The sequence below is a fragment of the Musca domestica genome, unplaced genomic scaffold, assembly GCF_030504385.1.
Source record: "Musca domestica strain aabys unplaced genomic scaffold, Musca_domestica.polishedcontigs.V.1.1 2, whole genome shotgun sequence".
NCBI classification, from domain to species: Eukaryota; Metazoa; Arthropoda; class Insecta; order Diptera; family Muscidae; genus Musca; species Musca domestica.
In genome coordinates this window covers 20,013,671-20,023,340 of record NW_026712249.1, presented here as the reverse complement: position 1 = coordinate 20,023,340, position 9,670 = coordinate 20,013,671, and positions in this window count along the sequence as shown.

Here is a 9,670-nt window from a genome sequence, read left to right as displayed (position 1 = left end):
TCGAATACGCTACAAGTATTATATATTTTGACTAGCTTGAAATCAAGACATTCACAGCCCCCTGAAATGGCGGTGGCTCCATGAAACGGTAGACTCCAGTTATTGCTTTTGGTCCTGCCACACTTTTATACTGTATGAACTGAAGTGAAGAATGAGTTAGGTTATTTTTTTCAGAAAAAGTATGGAGTGGTAAAGGAACAAGGGTTGTCGCAAGAATGATATAGAGATTTAAAATATTTTAGACTTTTTTTCGTTATAACAGCCGAAAATTTATACTGTCTAGTTGTAGATGGGTAAAGATACTCCTTGGAATAAGAATCGAGGAGCCTTACAAGCTTTGACCAACTTCAAAAATAAGTCAGGTTAAAAAACCACCAAGATTCTGTAAGGCATTCACATTTTGGCATTTTGGTATAGCCCCCATATAATTGTACCTCCCTATTTTCGGTACAGCCTATGACAGAAAATTATCTGTGCAGTTCCACATCTTCGTATAACCCACATATAACAGTACCTCCCGATATTCGGTATTTTGTTGATTTTAGCGACATTATTCAATGGAATTATTTTCAAATTTGGTATTTGAAGATTTTGATGGATACTACAGCCTATGACAGAAAGTTGTCTGTGGAGATCCACGTCTTCGTATAGCCCTCATATAATGGTACTTTCCTATTTTCGGTATTTTTATGATTATAGCGACAATATTCACCGAAATTGTTTCAAATTTGGTATTGGAAGTTCGTAATGGATACTACCGCCTATGACAGAAAATTGTCTATGCAGGTCCACGTCTTCGTACAGCCCCCATTATAAGGGTCCCTCCCGATATTCGGTATTTTGATGATGTTAGCGACATTATTCATCGGAATTGTTTCAAATTTGGAATTTGAAGTTTGTAATGGATACTACAGCCCAAGAACAGAAAACTGTTTTTGCAGGTCGTATATGAGTATTGTTATGCCTCATGACAAAAGTTACCTATGCAGGTCCACGTCGTCGTAAAGACCCTAATATAACGGCTACATTCGGTATTTTTAAGATTTGAACAGAATTTTAACGTATTTTATTTTACATATTTGAAAATTGCCAAATTCGTTCCAAATGGTGGTTTTTTACTTGTTTAATTTAGGATGAACACAATGGACCATCAGGTCTCCGAGTAGAGCGGTTACCCTAATGCAACCGCAAGTTCTTTTACCGAATTTTAACCTAATAGACAATAACATATGATGGAAAAAGAATCCTAAATTTACGTAAAACTTCCAATAGACTTCCAATCATCGCAAAGCTTCCAATGTTTTTTCTGTTCCAAATGGAGTCTCGAATGCTACTTCTATGATAATACTTACGAAGCATTATATAAAGGTACCATTTAGAAATATTCATCACATAGGTATAAAATTAGTCATAGAAGGTATTACCACATTCCCGCACTATTCTCCCAACAGATTTTTTAATTACACATGTCGGCAATTAGTCACAATTTCCGATTTGTACACCCTCTTCAAACGACCTGTTGTTAATAACTTGAACTGGTATGAAATTATGACAGCTTGAAAAGCACACCGCTTTTAAACATCGATAGCTAACAGATGGTATGGTATATATTTGAAAAAAACCAGTTTGAATATTTGCCGTTAATAACAAAAAGCAAACAACAACAATAACAAAACACATCCAAATTAGAGCAAAATATTTAAATGAATTGTTAAAGACGGCTATAGAAAAAAAAAACAGCAACGCCAACAACATTCATTCAGCCATTGATTCATTCATCTTTTGGGCAACTAGCCATCCATTCAACAAACAAACGAGTATCCATGTGGTGGTAAAACAACCAGACCAGACATAGAGAAAAACCTCTTTATGGGATATTCATATGGCAAATCACTCTAATACTGAGCGGGTCTTTTGAAAAAAAAAAAAAAAAGTGGATTAAAATTGAATTGTTGTTGTGTGTTTTTTCATTTTTTTGGGTTTATTTTGATTAAAAGCCAGCAACGATACCATATCCGAAAAATCAACAACACTCCATTTTTTTGCCTCAAGTCTATGGGGTTGGAGTCCCCACAAAGCTTTCATGTATGTGTGTGTGTTGCTTGCTGTTAGTGTTGAGCGTATTAAAGATTTGACCAAATTTGTAAATTGTTTGTAATTTTTTGGCGCTTGATTTTGTATTTGCCTCTAATTCAAAGGCATTCAGTCGTGAATGCAAAAAATAAAACAAAATCTTTTTTTGGCGGTACATTAGCCGAGGCAGCAGCAACAACAACAGCCAAATGATTTTGGCTATTAAACCACATACTCTGGTCAGACAATGCATTGAAAAAATCCACACCATATATGGCTGCATTTTATTTCGTTGAAATAGTGGCAAACTTTTTGAAAAGTTTAATTAATTAATCATAGATTAGTAGTGTTTTTGTTTAATTTGCTTTCCTAGTCAATACAAAAACAAAAACTCTTAATTAACTGGTTGAATTGTGGAAAAAATGGGTAGCCAGTCTGCTCGGAGACTTTGTGACGCCAATGGAAAATTCAATATTTTACCGGTTTTGGAAAATTGTCTATTTCAGTGGCTGATGAGGTGTGGGGTAAAATTTAGTTGAAAAAAGCAACGTAAATACAAATATGGTTGCAGAATAGTATTTTTTTATAAAAAAAAAACAAACAGACAAATAATAACTGTTTTCTTAAGAAATTGTTTTTGTTCATATTTGGTAAAATAAAAAAAATGAAAGGAAATCAATTGATATATTTCAGATGTGCTTTTACGGAAATAGTTTTAAGACAGCAGAGCACGTTTGTAAGAGATTTGAAGGCATATCATTAAAAATAATTAACATTTATTTATTTAGAAGTTTAAACATTTTTAGTAAATTTTTCAATCCTTTTTATACCCTCCACCATACATAGTATGGAGGGTATATTAAGTTCGTCATTACGTTTGCAAGTCATCGAAGTAATAATTCTAGACATAACAAAGTATACAGGGTGAGATAAAAAACTGCAACAAAGTCAAACGGCATAATTTTTACATTTTTTTTTTTTAAATTTTATTGAAAGAAATCAAAAAACGTCGGAAATAGCATCAAATATTAGAATGAGTTTAGATTTGTTCGAATTGGTTACCTTTGGCACGAATAATGGCCTTCAAACGGCCAATGAAACCATCACACGCTGCCCGAATGTTGCTCTGCGGTATTTTGGCCCATTTCCGGCTAAGCGTTTGCTTGAGGTCTTGCTTTCCAAAATACTCCAGACACAATAGTCCAACAGATTTTGGTATCTGGAGATTTTGGTGACAATTGTGTGCTGGAAATGAAGCAAGGAACCTCATTTTGTAATCATTCTTGGGTGGCGCGTGCTGAGTGCGATGGTGCTGTTGCGAGTCCTGTTAAAATGTCCAAGGTCTGCGGCCAAAATGTTTGCATGCCCAAGGCTTTAATACACCCTCCAGAATATTTTCGCGATAATATACGGCATTTATTCTGATGCCACGGGTGATTAATACGAGCGGAGAGCTACCATTGGGTGCTATGGCGGTCCACACCATCACCATGGCCGGCGCTTGAGTTCTGGTGGCCAACCGAAGTTGCACATTTTCAGCTGACCTCTTTGGCAAGTAAACACGATCATTTCGTTTGTTTACAAACTGCTGCACAACGACAACGAAACCAAACCAACCAAATTCGGCAGTTCACCACTTTCAGCCAAGCGAAGCAACTCTTTAGCTCTTTTGAGTCTATTTTCTTTCAGTGGCTTTACCCCGAGCTCATTTCTCAGAATTTTCCGAATGAAATATTGCGATATGTTCAGATCACGAGCCATTTTCGGCCACTTCTAGATCAAGTCGCTACTAGAAATAGAAGTTCTTTCTGAACACTTTACCTCCTGGAAGAAAAATGTCCTTATAGGTCGTATGGCCCACTTCCAACGGCCCCCATATTCGATACTTTCACAATTTTAGGGGAATTATTGAACGCAGTTGTTTCAAATTTCATATTTAGAATTCGTTATGGGTACTACAGCCTATGACAAAAAATGGCGTACGTCCCACGTCTTCGTATAGCCTTCATATAACGGTATCTCCCAATATTCGGTATTTTGATTATTTTAGCGACATTATTCACGGGAGTTGTTTAAAATTTCGTATTTAGAGTTCGTAATGGGAATTACAGTCTATGACAGCAAATTGTCTATGCAGGTCCAGGTCTTCGTATAGGTCCCATATATCAATACTTTCCTATATTCGGTATTTTGACAATTTTAGGTACGATATTCAAGGAAATTGTTAAAAAGTTCGTATTTGAAATTCCTAATAGATACTACAGCCTAAGACAAAAAATTGTCTGTGCTGGTCCACGTATTCGTATAGCACCCATATAACGACACCTCCCAATATTCGGTATTTTGATGATTTTAGCGACATTATTCACCGGAATTGTTTTAAATTTGGTATTTGAAATTTGTAATGGATACTACAGTCTATTACAGAAAATTTTCCGTGCAGGCCCACGTCTTCGTATAGCCCCCATATAATGATATTCCCCGATATAAGGTATTTTAATGATTATTCACCGGATTTTTTTCAAGTTTCGTATTTGATGCAGATCCAAGTTTTTGTAAAGACCCTAATGTAACGGCTATATTCAGTATTTTTAAGATTTTAAAAGAATTTTGACGGATTTTATTTTTTTTTTTTAATTTCTAAATTCGTTCCAAATGGGGGAGGGTATTCCAAGTTCGGCCGAACTTACTGCTTTTTTACTTGTTTTTTTAGTGAATTAGAATTTAGCATTTAGTTTAGCCTTATAGTTGGATCATTTGGTAGCTGTTATTTGTAAGACATTACACATAGCCTTCATTACCGATCAGCAGTTGATTTTGGGTTTCAGTTGATAAGAGTTTTGTTGTTTTAAAAACAATTACAACCATTTTTGAAATCGTTAGCTGTAATTACATTGAAAACATTGTAAAGAATTCTAATAGAAAAAGATAAGATAGGAAAACTATTCGGAGTACCAATCAATTGACATCATTATTTTGAATGAAAGAATTGTAAATTGAATGGCATGGCAGTTCGATTACAAATTAGAGTTGGGAAGTAAAATATTTCGATGTCATCTCTGGAATGACAGAAAATTTCATAACGTCTACCAACAACCTTTTATACCCTTCACCATAGAGTGGTAAGGGTATTATGTCTTTGGGCATTTGTTTGTAAAATGGAGACGGAAGCGAGGTAGACCCATTGTTACTTTTGAGGATCTTCATAGAATCACTTTCTGAGTTGATTTATGCATGTCAGTCCGTCTGTCCGTCCCCCTGTCCATGTATTTTTGTGAACAAAATGCAAGTCGCATTTATTATCCGATTGAGATGAAGTTTTCTAAACAATATTTGTTTGGCTCAGGGATGAACCCCTTTGAAATTGGTGAGAATCGGTTCAAATTTAGACATAGCTCCCATAGATATCTTCAACCGATTTCGTGTTAACTGTTCACCAAATGGGCAATATCAGTCCAAATTACCTGAATTTTGGCACATCCCACCGAATTTAGTCTAGAAGCTAGCCATCAAATTTGATGAAAATCGGCTCATATATAGTTATAGCTCCCTTACATATGTTTCATCGGATTTGGGATTTTAAGTTCCTCACATGCGTAATATGCACTCCAGAAGAATGATATATGGTACCAGATAGCAGATACACCCCAGAAATACCTCTGCCAAGTTGTATCAAAATCGGTTAAAATTTAGATATAGCTCCCATAGATATCTTCAACCGATTTCGGGTTAATGGTGCACCAAATTACTAATATCTGCCAAAAAGTCCTAAATTTGGGTACATCCGACCGAATTGAGTCTAGAAGAAAGTACATCAAATTTGGCGAAAATCGGTTCAGATATTGCTATAGCTCCCATATATATGTTTCATGCGATTTGGGTCACATGCGTAATATGCACTCCACAATAATATTTTGTACCCGATATCTTATGAAGTTCGGAAATGCCTTTGCCAAATTTTATCGAGATCGGTTATAGCTATAGATTTGGATATAGCTCCCATATATATCTTTATCCGATTTCAGGTTTGCTATACCCCAAATGGCTAATATCAGCCAAAATGGAATAAATTTCGAGATGTTCGAAACTTGGCTCCGATATATATTTTTATACCCTGCACAATAGTATGGAGGGTATATTAAGTTTGTCATTCCGGTTGTAACAACTCGAAATATATATTTTAGACCCACAAAGTATAAATATTCTTGATCGGCATAAAATTCTATGTCGATTTAGCGATGTCCGTCCGTCTCTAGTTTCCGAACGAAATGAAGTAGGTTGATTAAATTTTACTCAAATATATATATTATGTCTGCAGGACTTTTGGTATTGAAAATGGGTCATGTAGGTCCACGTTTTGGGATAGACTCCATATAACGGTACCTCCCGATATTCGGTTTTCTGATGATTTTAGCGACATTATTCACCGGAATTGTTTCAAATTTAGTATTTGAAGTTCGTAATGGCTACTACAGCCTATGGCAGAAAATTGTCTATGCAGGTCCAGGTCTTCGTATAGCCACCATATAACGACAACTTCCGATATTCGGTATTGTGATGATTTCAGCGATATTATTCAACGGAATTGTTTCACATTTCGAGTTTGAACTTCCTAATAAGTACTACAGTCTATGACAGAAAGTAGTCTGTGTCGGTCCACGTTTTCGTATAGCCCCCATACAACGGTACCCCCGATATTCGGAATTTTGATGATTTCAGCGACATTATTCACCGGAATTGCGTCAAATTTCGTATTTGAAGTTCGTAATGGATACTACAGCCTATGACAGAAATTTGTCTGTGCAGGTCTACGCCTTCGTATAGCCCTCATATAACGGTATCTCCCTATATTCGGTATTTTGATGATTCCAGCGGTCCTCTTTTGTTTTATTAATAAGAGATTTAGAGCGGAACACACATGCATCAGTACATCCATCCACCTAGAAATCCTCTGCAGATATAACCAGACCATTCACAGGATGACACCACCCTTCCAGTCATCCTTAGACTTTATCAGAACTAGCCTACACAGCCTATGGGATTTTTTAATTTGAATCTCATGACTTGTTCTTCTCTCATAATGTCTGACCAAAGCCCCAAACACCCAGTAAACCTCCACCGTATAAGTCAGGCGAATTAAAATTGGAATTATAGAAAATCTTTTATAAATCTTTTTTTTTTTTTTTTGGAAGTCCCAAAAAAAACCGACTTTATCACACAAAAGAGGCGAAAACAAACCATTAACCCCGATACATAATTTATGACATAGGCCCCAAGCTAAAACCCCAAAAATATGTCATCATCGTCAGCCGAGCTGGTGGTTGGTGTTCATTAAATTCATGTGATATGGCGACAAGAGCCCTCTTTTCTTTTAATAATATCGCAATAGCCCGATTGACTGATATGATTTCAGTCATATCATGAATGATATTGCTCGAATAATTGGTCACGTTGAAATTGTTAAAGTAGCTGGAGCAGGAGTAAAGGGCGCAGCAGAGAACAGGTGACTGATAAAAATTCATAAAACTCATAATCATGACATGGTGTTGTAAAAAAACACACACACGAATCAAGGTGAATTACCCAGGCAAAGAAAACTCAATTGCTGATTAGGCTATGGCAGGAGATATGGGAAAAAAATTGAAATGAAATAGAATCAACAGCGAAGGTTAAAGACAAACATAATCTAAAAATTAATAATTAAAACAATCATTGATTACAGGAATCCTAGCAATGTCGATGAGAATGTGTGTATTCCTATGTGTGTGTGTATGTATGTATTTGTATGACAGTCTAGAAAAAAGGAAAATACCCTGTAAAACGGCGGGATTTTTTAGTTACCAAGTGCAAATTTCTAAGCCATAGTAAAAAGTGGGTGGCCAGGCATCTGCAAAATCAAATCAACCCATCGCAACCAACAAAAAAAAAACCACCGCCCATAGGACAAGTCTGCAATGCAAGAAGAAGCACATCATCGGGCACATTGTACTCATTGAATCCTTTTAAACTTCCGTAAAAGGACATGGATGGAAAAATGGTTCGCACTCACACATATACACACTCATATGTATGTATGTACCTAATAAATACAACGACAATCAATACACACAATTGCCGGCAAATGCACAGAGAATGAGGAAGAGTGCGGCGAAAAAAAAAAATAATAATTGTTCGGGAATAAATTGCCATTTCTCCCTCTCCATGTGATTGCTACTTTTTCGGAGGAGAGAGAGAGTATGGAAATATTCCCGTTTTGTTCCAGACAAAAGAGCAATACACAAAGAGAGAGAGAGAGAGAGCAAGGGTGAAAGGTAAACCGGCAAAAGTTCAAAGGGTAGTTGAAACACTGTCAACGCATGTCCCATGAGAGAATATTAGCTAGAGAGTTAAAATGCCATGTTGCCAAATTTCATGTGGTTAAAAGAAGAGCAAAAAGGGAATAGGATTTACCAAGATATCACTGGTATATATTCATATTTTTGAATTTTAAGCGAAAGTTTTTCTTAAGAAATCAAAATTATCTAAAAATCTCTTTTCCAGATAATTTATCGCACAAGAGAAAGAGAGTGATGGACACAAAATCTCTTAGTTATACAGCACGAAATAAAATGATAAATGTATTTCATCTACGGAGCAAATAGAAATTCGTTCTTTGGTTTGTGCCCATCCACGCTGAGAGAAACAGTGATGGAAGCCCTCAAACCATTAGATATTTGGACCAAATATGCCCGCGATCTAGTTCCCCCCGGTCATAGATAGAATTTTTGACGATACGTTGTTGTGGCTCAAGAACTTCTGTGGTCAAGAACTTCTTCATACAACCCATCATACATATGTAGATCAGAGCGGTAAAGAAAATTTGCTCTTATTTTGAGCGCATTCGCAAGGAAAATCATACAGCTGCATTGATAAAGCTATCCAAGATGCATTGGAAACCCCCCCAACTTCACTTAAATCCATTGAGTCTTTTTGTAGAGAAATAGGCAGTCAGGTGCGTCCTGAGATTCAGAAAACTAAACCAATGGCTCAGACAATTTTTGGGCATTTTCAGCGATTTTAGGGTGTGTGGAGCACATAGAAGGCGTGGTCAAAACCAGTGATTATATGTCATCACGGCTGAACTTCAAGTCACTAGGCCACATTCACATACGGTGACTATATTCATCGATAGCCAAGCGGCCCTAAAAACACTTAATTAATTTTCCATTAAATAAATTTCAGTGTTATACCAGCAGATCTTCGAGTGTCTTAAGTCAACTAAACTTCCTTTAACCTAACCTAACCTAACCAGTGCTGGCAGTTTTAATGACCAGAGAGTGTATGCAGAAGCAGGTCGGCAGCAAATGACCTCTGATGACAGAACATACCTCGATTTTAGAGAGAGAGATGGATGCTTATTTAGCTGCCTTTGAGCGTTTTTTTTTTTTTTTCAAAATCTTGAACCTTATGTGGGAGGTGCGAGAAGAAATGGTCCGATCTCTACCATCTTTATAACATATCTTGTTTTGATGGAAATTTTGAGATGTACGAAGCCTGACCGAATTTCGCGTTTTATGAACTTCAAAAATATTCAAAATGTTGACCCTTTGTGGGGGAG